The sequence below is a fragment of the Oratosquilla oratoria genome, chromosome 40, assembly GCF_046742065.1.
Source record: "Oratosquilla oratoria isolate Oo_2021 chromosome 40, ASM4674206v1, whole genome shotgun sequence".
NCBI lineage: Eukaryota > Metazoa > Arthropoda > Malacostraca > Stomatopoda > Squillidae > Oratosquilla > Oratosquilla oratoria.
In genome coordinates, this window is record NC_134816.1 from 29,632,604 (window position 1) to 29,643,192 (window position 10,589).

Consider the following 10,589-nt stretch of genomic DNA (forward strand, 5'->3'; position numbering starts at 1 on the left):
CCATATACATAATATACACATATCCATATACATAATATACACATATCCATATACATAATATACACATATACATATACATAATATACACATATACATATAGATATGTATACATATATACATGCATATTACATATATATGTACATATATATGCATATATAAGTATGGATGGTAGGTAATGTACACATATGTATACATATAATTACATAGTCTTTCTCCATTTCTTTTCCCCTTCTCTCCCTTTCTTTCCCCTCCACCTATTATCTCCAGTGATTAGCACCTTTGAGGATGGAAATAAACACGGGTTTGTTTTGACAAAAAATGGGCCTGACCGGGATTTGAACCCGGGACCTCTCGCACCCTAAGCGAGAATCATACCCCTAGACCATCAGGCCAACCACTCTTGAAGAAGCATCTTTAGTTGTATATGTCTAACATTTTGAACTCATTTCATCATGCATCCAGTACATTTTTAGTTACTTTTACTTTATTTTGTATTATAATTTTTTCTTAATCAAAGTAACCAGATTTTTTTCAACTTTAAATTGAATGTTGTACAGTTAGGAAGGTTTAATTGATAGTATGTAAGTATGTACTACTTAGAGCAATGGTTATTATTTTTTTTAAATCTATTAATACCCAGAGTGCTACTGCCGTCACTGAGGCCACGGCGTCACCGGGGATACGCCGTAAATGAGGCCAGTACGTATAGGGCGCTGTCACAGCTGAGTGAAAGGGAAAGCGTAGCTTTTATATTTTTCGAAATTAGTTACTTGCTGCTGCGATTCGAACTGTTACCTCACTTTGCCGATGCTAAACACGGAAACATAAATTACTATTATCGCCATTAATGCTCCCGAATGATAATAACAATGAAATAATAATAAAACGTAATTTGAGGGATTAAAAAACTATACCACGACCGTGACTGCGCGGCCTGAGTGACAGCGTGCCCTAAGCGACAGCGGAGCACTTCGGACCATTATTTTTAAATCAGCAGTCAGTTCTCGCTCCCCTTGAATTGCTGAAAAAAGAAAAACTAAAATACAATTTTTATATCATATGTATAAACAACAATACATTATTTTTTGTTTTGTTGACAAAGCTTACATTTTTTGTGTGACATAAATCCAGAGTACTTTTATTAGTAAAATGAAAGTACATCATTTGTCCCTGCTGTTGCTGTTTTTTCTCTATGATGACATCAATCTTGGTGCTTTTGCGCTTAGTACCACTTTCATGTTATGTTCAGAATTCAGTCGATTTCTGCTCTACGTTTTGATGTGAAGAATACAAGAAAATCATTGTTCACTCGGATAAGTGGTCGCAAAATGCATTGGCTCTTCGAGATTTTTTTTTTTTTTTTTTTTTTTTTTTTTTTTTTTAATACAGGATACGCTTCCATCTGAGAGGCCCAGAGGTGTTCCAGGGAATTCCATTTGGGTCCCACGATTATTTCTCAAGTCGATAAGATCTTCCTTGATGTCATGGATATCATCATCTTCCAAATTCGGCTTGAATGGGTTCAGGATCCATTTGTCACAGGTTTGCAGCTTGCCACACGAGAAGCAACTCTCAAATGGATGGGGATGACAGGTGGTAATGGATGCGGAGCTGCCTAGTGTAGGGCTTATGGTCTCTTGCAGTCTCCTTCATTCTTATGTTCTTATGAAGTACACATCATCTGTAGGTGTTCAAAATATTTTGCAATAAAGTCTGGATGCAGGGAGGGATCTTCCGTGATTGTCTCTTCCATGCAGGGGAATTTTACAAACTTCCCCTTCTTTACACGCTTAATCCACAAGGCAGGTTATTCTTTGAATGCAGCCAGTTTCTCGCTTGCAGTCACATTGTCAATTACTCTTTTCTGTAGAGAGAGACTGAGTTCATTGCGTGCTGAGAATACATTGGTCAAATAGGCATGCAATTGAATAAAAATGGGCTCGTCAAAATATCTAGTCAGTTCTCCTCTCAGTACAAATGCACAATATAGCACTCGCCCATGTAACAACAACCTCACTTCAGTGTGGTACAAAAACAAAGCATGTTCCTGACCCACTGTCTCATGAGGTGACTGGAAGAATCTATGATTCAAAGCTACAAATCTAGTTCACAAACTTAACACAAACATCCAAAGTTTACTTTAAGTTATGGGACAATGCCCCTGCTTCAAGGACGTGACGATGAAAAAAGCAGTGTTGTTTTCAGATTAGTATTTTTCTTTTCTTATCAGTACAGCAAATTCAGAACGATTGTCCAGCGTGACTGACGCACCATTGGTACACATTGAGCGTACACTGTCAGAATGAAGTTTGTTTCTTGTAAAGAATTCTTGCATCACGTTAAACACATCTATACCTTGAGCTCTTGTCTTCAGGGATTGAGTGAAGAAAACACTTTTGTCAATTTTTTATTCTTGTACCGAACTACTACCATTAGTTGACAACTGTTTTAGGGATATGTTGATTTATCTCCTTGTAGGCTAATCTGAGCTGGACTAGCCTTGCTGTCAGCTACAATATGCTCACCTTATCCTCACTCATGTCGTTGATTTGGTTAGGGTTCACATCAGTCAATAAAGACACGTGTTGCAGTTTCCTCTCAGCTTTCTTGCCGACAAGACTTTGCCATTTCAAAGGCACACGGGTTGATCAGTTCCTCACCAACTGTATGGAGTTTCTTTGACTTAGCGATCTGGTATGCAACTTGATATGAATGCTTTCGGTAAAGGTTTGGGTGTTGAAGAAAAGATGTATGTCGGCAGTGTGCCAACCTGAACAAATCTAGTTCTTTTGGATCTTAATATCACCATGTTTGTTCTTGTGATGTTCATTAAGCTTTGGTGACTTCATATTCGCATTGGAGAAGGTGTTTCGGTCTGAGACGTGAGGAAAACCACCTTCCCTCGTATACCGTACGCGTCCCTATATAGTCCATCCGCATTGCATCCGTATAGCCTGCGGCGTTGCCACTTCATTAAGAAAATATCTCCTTACTGATGCATATGATCGCTTTAGAGAACAGTACCATCGTTTACCTATTTTTTCCTAAGCACAAATATAACATGCGTATAGAAAATATATAATTTGCTTTAATTTTTTACAGGCATTTTTACAGCCCCTTGGAGCCGCCTTCGCGCACCATAGGGTTGCCAGCACCTCTGGTTAAGATCCACTAACTCAAAATTTTGTCTTTTTTCCGAAAGTTTGAAGGGATGTTGCACGGGATCGAGTCTGACTGTCGAATGTATCCACTACATATCTGCTGATAACTGTTGATATTGGGGTTTAAGTGCATCAGTGACGGAGCTTGAGGACAGCAGTGCAGTGGAGTGCAACTGCGGAAGACAAGTGATGATCGTGGAGGAAGTATGAAATGGTCTTAGAAAGATTACATTATTGGTATTCTTAAAATGTGACGATACGAAAATGGAAGTGAGGTGGAGCAGGGTCATTATATCTAGTGGTGAATTTCCACAATATGATTTCTGTATTCGTATGCCAGGCTTAAGCGCACATTATGTATTTGTATATATGCATTATTATACCTGTATTCAGTTAACCACAAGATCCCCTAAATAGTTTCTCTGAAGAGATTTGACATAATTCTGGCTTCTGCCAAAGAAGGTTGTAGAAGAGAAGAAGCGAGCATTCACAGATTGGTTACAAAAGAGGACAGGGGAGTCATATGAGAGGTACAAAGAAAAGAAAAGAGAAGTAAAGCAAAAGGTAAAGGAGGCAAAGAGGAGAGCAGATGTGAAATGGGGTAGGAGTATGACAGAAAATTTTGAAAGTAATAAAAAGATGTTTTGGAAAGAAATTAAGAGAGGAAGAGGAGGCGAATCAAGTAGGGAAGAAAAGGTAAAAGGTACAGATGGAGAGTTGATAATGGAAGAGATGGCAGTGAGGGGAAGATGGGCAGATTATTTTAGGGAGTTGCTGAATGTGAAGGAGGATAGGGAAGGAAAGATAGCTGCAGTGGGAAATGCGAAGAAAATGAGAGTGATGAGTGAGGAGAATGGAGGAGAAATAAGGAAGGATGAGGTGAAGGCAGTTGTAAAGATGATGAAAGCAGGTAAGGCACCTGGTCTGGATGGATGTCATGCAGAATGTCTGAAAAAGGGAGGTTCAGTGATGGTGGACTGGTTGGTGAGGTTATTTAATGTTTGCTGGAGAGAGGGTAGAGTACCGGAGGACTGGAGTAGTGCCTGTATAGTTCCTCTTTACAAGGGAAAAGGGGACAAGTGTGAATGTAGTAATTTCAGAGGGATTAGCCTGTTGAGTGTAGTAGGGAAGGCGTATGGGAGGATCTTAATTGAGAGGATTAGGAGAGGAACAGAAGGAGTAATTGGTGAGGAACAGTGTGGATTTAGGACGGGTAGAGGTTGTGTAGATCAGATCTTTGTGGTAAGACAGATATGTGAGAAAGCTATAGGAAAGGGGAAAGATGTTTTTTGGGCTTTTATGGATCTGGAAAAGGCTTATGATAGGGTAGACAGAAAGGCACTGTGGGAGGTTATGCAGATTTATGGGATAGGAGGAAAGCTTTTGGGAGCTGTCAAGAGTTTTTATGAGAGTAGTAGAGCATGTGTTAGGATTAGAAATGGAGAGAGTGAGTGGTTTGAAGTAAAGGTGGGACTTCGTCAAGGATGCGTTATGTCGCCCTGGCTTTTCAACTTATACATGGATGGGGTGGTGCGAGAGGTGAATGCTAGGGTAGTGAGTCAGGGATTGGAGATGGTTAAAGAAAATGGAGAAAAGTGGGAGGTGAGCCAGCTGTTGTTTGCGGACGACACTGCGCTTGTGGCAGGGTCAGAGGAGGGATTGAGGAAGCTGGTGGCAGAGTTTGGGAGAGTATGTGATAGAAGAAAGCTAAAGATAAATGTGGGTAAAAGTAAGGTGATGAGATGTACAAGGGGTGAAAGTGGCAGTAGACTGGAAGTGAACATTAAGGGAGAGCGACTGGAGGAAGTGGATAGTTTTAGATATTTGGGTGCAAGTGTAGCAGGAAAAGGTGGAGTGAAGGTGGAGGTAGAATGTAGATTGAGAGAAGCGAGTAAATGCCTTGGTGGTTTAAAGAGTGTAATGAGGAATAGACATTTGGGAATGGATGCTAAGAGGAGACTGTATGAAGGAGTGATTGTGCCAACAGCACTGTATGGGGCAGAAACGTGGAACATAAGAGAAGAAGAGAGAAGGAGTTTGAATGTGTTTGAGATGAGGTGTCTGAGAAGTATGGTGGGGGTTACTAGGCTAGATAGAGTGAGAAATGAGGAGGTGAGGAGGAGAACAGGGGTGAAAAAGGATTTGGGAGATAGGGTTGATGAAAGAATATTAGGATGGTTTGGACACATGGAAAGAATGAGTGAAGAAAGACTAGTAAAAGAGGTATGGAAGGCAGATGTGGAGGGAGTGAACATGAGGGGACGTCCTAGGATGAGGTGGATGGATGGGGTGAAGGGGGCTTTGGGGAAGAGGGGAATGTCTGTTGAGGAAGGAAGGGAGAGGACGGAAGACAGAGGTGAGTGGAGAATGGTTGTATATGGATGATGTTGTGACTGCATGAGGAGGAATGGGCGGGGGGGTGGGGTAGTATGTGTGAGTAAATTTTGACGCAGCCCGAAGGGATTTCTCCCCGTCCTCGCCTTATATGCAAAGGGGGACGGAGAGGGGGGGTCGCCGATTAAATGAAGCGGCCTTGCTGTGGATGTACTGTGCCTTGCGACACTGCTTCTGACCCAGGGCGGTGGGCAGGGTGCAGCGATGACCCGTCATCCAGGAGGTGCTCAGATGAGAGGAAGGGTGGGAGGGGTGTGGAGTGTATTTAGGGATGAAATGGGTGGGAGTGTTTTTATGCCTTTCCCTTTTTGGCTACCTTCCTTGGAAGGGGGAAAAAGCCTTGGTATATGTATGTATGTATATATATATATATATATATATATATATATATATATATATATATATATATATATATATATATATATATATGTCCACAAAAAATCTGATTTTGTGTCATAGTAGCTGGTTGATCGGCTGCAATTAGACTGTGAGACTTTCCTATTAAAAGCTATTAAACATTTCAAATCAAATTTATCTAGCGTGAAGGTAATGATACATGTAGTATCCTAATAAATTATTTTTTGCAATTGCTACATTATTGTAGAATAATCCATATTAATTCTAACTACATATGAACATTGTCCTTGTAGGAGGATAGGTTTGATTGTAGTTTGGCAAAGATCACAAAAGCATAAAAAGAAACAAAGTTGTTACAGATACGACTAGAAGAGTTGCAATTGTTAATTGGCATCCATTTTGTCTACAGATATGATTGGTATGTCCTGACCTTCATCTCACAAGAGTGAACAGCAAATAATGGTAGGTCATACTGTTGTGGTTAACCGTCTGTTGTAGGTTAGTGAATTTGCATGTCAAACTGTTATGGTTAACCGTCTGTCGTAGGTGAATGAAGGTTTATGTGATATTGTAATGGTTAACCGCCTGTTGTAGATGAGAGAAAGTGTATGTCAAACTGTTATGATTAACCGCCTGTTGTAGATGAGAGGAAGTGTATGTCAAACTGTTATGGTTAACCGTCTGTTGTAGATGAATGAAGGTGAATGTCTTACTGTTATGGTTTACCGTCTGTTGTAGGTGAGTGAAGGTCTATGTCATATTGTTATGGTTAACCGTCTGTTGAAGGTGAGTGAAGGTATGGCATACTGTTATGGTTAACCGTCTGATGTAGGTGAGTGTAGGACTATGTCATATTATGGCTAACCGTCTGTTGTACGTGAGTGAAGGTGTATGCTATACGGGTATCGTTAAGCGTCTTTTGTACATGAGAGGAAGTGTGGGCCACACTGATACGATTAACCATCTCTTATATTTGAGAGGTGTATGTTATACTCTTATGATTAACCGTCTGTTGTAGGTGAGAGAAGGTGTATGTCACACTGTTATGGTTAACCGTCTGGTGTAATTGTAAGGAGGTGTATGTCATACTGTTATGGATAACAGTGGTATGGGTGAGTGAAGGTGTATGTCATACTGTTTATCGTAGCATCTGTTGTAGCGGCGGTCTCTGCCACGTCCATGATGCCAGTAACGTATGTTCAGCCTCACACACCTGTCCTCTTCCTCAACTGAGACACATACTTATGTGAGTCACATACACATATTTCTATGGTCTGTCTCCTTATATTTGTCTCGTTGCCCTGCGTAAGTCCATCTTTCTGTTAAGATATTTCAAGGAGGGTATGGTGACAATGCACTTACTTTCATTGCAACAGATCATTCTCGTTCGGGTATTTTGCCTTGGAAGTTGATTCTCTTATCTTGACGTGGCAAGATTTGTATTCTGCTTCGGCCTACCATTTGAAGACTCTCCTAACACACCAGTAAGTTTGATCAGTCGATATGTTTCAATGTACATAAATCACACGTTCAAAGATATACTGGATGTAATTACATGCTTTTAGGCCCCTTTCACACTAAGCAACTAGTGACGGTCACTAGTGACGGTCACTAGTGACGGTCACTAGTTGCCTACCATTATTTCAAATTAAGCCTTTCAGACTACGTCACTGCGGTTGCCCGGTTGCGCAACAGGCTATGGCTGTTGCCCGCTCCGGTAACAAGTGACCGTCACTGGCAGTTGCCGTCACCGACCGTCTCTTTTTCTTGACCAGCAAAGCCAACAGATGCACCACCTCCATTGATGCCATTCTTTCGACTAATGAGATTATAAGAAAGGATTACACAAATCGGTGACAGTCACTGGTTGCTTGCAGTTGCCCGAGAATTTCACACTAGGTAACTAGTGACCGCCACTAGTGACGGTCACTAGTTCCCTAGTGTGAAAGGGGCCTTAGGGTGTTTATAGTCTGCCACATCACATTCTGCTTACCTTAGTACTCCTCATTCGTCTACACCCAAGGGATACGAAACCTTAAACCTGGCGGTACGGGGCATGATAGCCAGTGCATGGTACTGTATATTTACAATGAGAAAGCAAAGCAAGGTTTGTATCACTAATCCTTTCCATATGTTTGCATTGTATTTATATTGGATGGGCGTACGGGAAGATTTTCTGAGATATCAAGGAGTACTAAGGGCACCGTCACCAGCGATTCAGTGTTGAAGGGGTCGTCTTCGGGAAGCTAATGAATAGCAATCCATAAGTCTGGTATACGTGCATTGTATACACCCTTTCTCCTCCTCATTTCTCAGCCACTGTAAACTTACTTATCGTGTACTGAATAATGTTAGAAGTGTTCCAAATATGAAAAGATAGAACAATAGATTATAAATGAGGCGTAGAAGAGCCTAAGAATGATAACAAAGAAGCAAGTGATGCACTCACAATGACGTAATCGAGAAGAAAAAAATTGGAAAGGAAATTATGAAAATAGTGAAAAGGAGACATAATAAAGAGGGAGAGAGAGAGAGAGAGAGAGAGAGAGAGAGAGAGAGAGAGAGAGAGAGAGAGAGAGAGAGAGAGAGAGAGAGAACTGTAACGACTCGTTATAAATGGCAAAGAGCACGAAACAGAAAAATAAATGCAAAACTTAAATGACGAATTCCAAACGGCTTCTACGTAGGCAAAGACGTGGGAATAAAGAAATGGAAGAAGGGATAGGAGGAGCAGATCACGAAATATTCCTTAACCCATTCAACTCCGATGACAAGATGTCTTGTCATTTGGTCAAATAAAACAAAAAATCATAAAACACCAAAATGTTTGATCAAACACCAGAAAAATATGACGTCAGTCCTCGCTTCGCTGCGAGCGAAGCGAGGATTGACGTCATATTTTTCTGGTGTTTGATCAAACATTTTGGTGTTTTATGATTTTTTGTTTTATTTGACCAAATGACAAGACATCTTGTCATCGGAGTTGAATGGGTTAATCAGTGTTCATCATTATTTACTATTTACCTGTTTGTTTATTATTTAACTATACCTATGCATTTATTTATGTATTTTATTTGTTATTTACATTATTATAGTTCTTATTTATCATTCTATTATTAATATGATTTTTTTTTCGCATCCGACTTAGATATGGATCAAAAGGTCTCCTGTCGGTATGCTCCGCCTTTGTAATCCTTTGTAATCCTTTGTAATCAGAAATCCTTCATAATCTAAAGACTATGACGGGATCAGGTTGATTAATCAAGATAACTAACGACAGAATTAGCAGAGGAATAGTCTGTTGAAAATAACATTTATTTACAAACATCCAATAAGCTATCTTACGCTCATCATATATAAGGACTAAAACTGTACTCACTTAGCTCCAGATTTGATCTATCGTAGGAAAAAATATACAAAAAAAATATAGATGCAAATGAGGGAAATACCTGTAACACAAATTGAAAAAAAAAATAGTTCTGATTCATATTGGATTGTGTTTCGAAAATTTCTCAAGATATTACAGCAGACATGACACGTTACAAGAAAGATGAAAATAGGTCTAAAAAAATATTTTTCATAAGAAAGTGCCGAGGAGGCTGTTTTGTGGAGTCTGAACTTCTAATTTAAAGTCAAAACCAGGAGTCGACGAATCTCTCCAACTCCCATTTTTCCTGTTCCCTTCTCCTTCCTGTTTCCTCTTCACCTCTTTCTGTTCCCTCCCTCCTTTTCTCTGTTATCTTCCCCCTTTCTTCCCTTTCTCATGCTCTTATCTTCTTCTTTATATACTTTCTCCTTGTTTCTGTTCCTTTTCTCTGTTCTTGTCCTTATTACCCTTCACGTCCTACACCCTCCTTGGGCGTGGCCAAACCACGCCCATTTATACATTGAATCACCCCCCCCTTTTATTTTCTTAAATTTATAACACCATTGCAACTATTCACCTAACATCGAAAACAGTTCACTTGGGAAGGGTGCATTCACTGAGATGTGCATACGTATTTCATATACGTATGCACATCTTGTGAATGTATGAGTGTGTGTGGTTGGGCCCACACACACTCATAAGTTAATCACCCACCAAACGGGCTCAAAATCAAAGCCCGTGGGAGCTTCACTCCTAAATTTCACAAACAAATACACCTTCCTCTCCTACTCTCCTTCCTCTTCCATTCTCCCCTCTTCACTCACTCCTCTTCCTCCTCCCTTCTTCCCCTCCCTTCCTCTCTCACTCCCTCACTCTTTTCCCTCCCTCTATCCTCACTCTCTCCTTTCCATGCCACTCCCAAATCCTCTCTTTCACTCCCAAATACTCTCTTTCACTCCCAAATACTCTCTTTCCTTGCCTTCCTATTCACATCAAACGCGTCTTCACTCATTTCATCTTTTTCCTTTCTGTCGGTCTAATCCAAATGTTAGCTCCAGCCAAAGGGAATAAGATATTATCTATTTATCTATTTATATTTTTATTTTATTATTATTATTTTTTTTTTTCAATATTTCGCAAAGTCAAGAGAAACCATGAATTCTAAATCTATGTGACGGGACATATTCTCCCGATTCTTCCTCTCCGTTACGACAACAGAAGAGCAGTTTCATTTCTTTTTATATTTTCCACAAACATCACGCTCGTCATTCTTACTAAAGCTTCGATGCCGGACCGCTAAACTCGAAGAG

At 40.2% G+C, this 10,589-nt stretch overlaps 1 non-coding gene across 1 annotated transcript; it reads right to left on the bottom strand.

Annotated features, from left to right (window-relative positions):
* Positions 1-320: 320 nt before the first annotated feature.
* Positions 321-392, bottom strand: TRNAP-AGG (transfer RNA proline (anticodon AGG)). The gene has a single exon. It is a non-coding gene; the product is annotated as a tRNA-Pro (tRNA).
* Between the last annotated feature and the right edge of the window lie 10,197 nt (positions 393-10,589).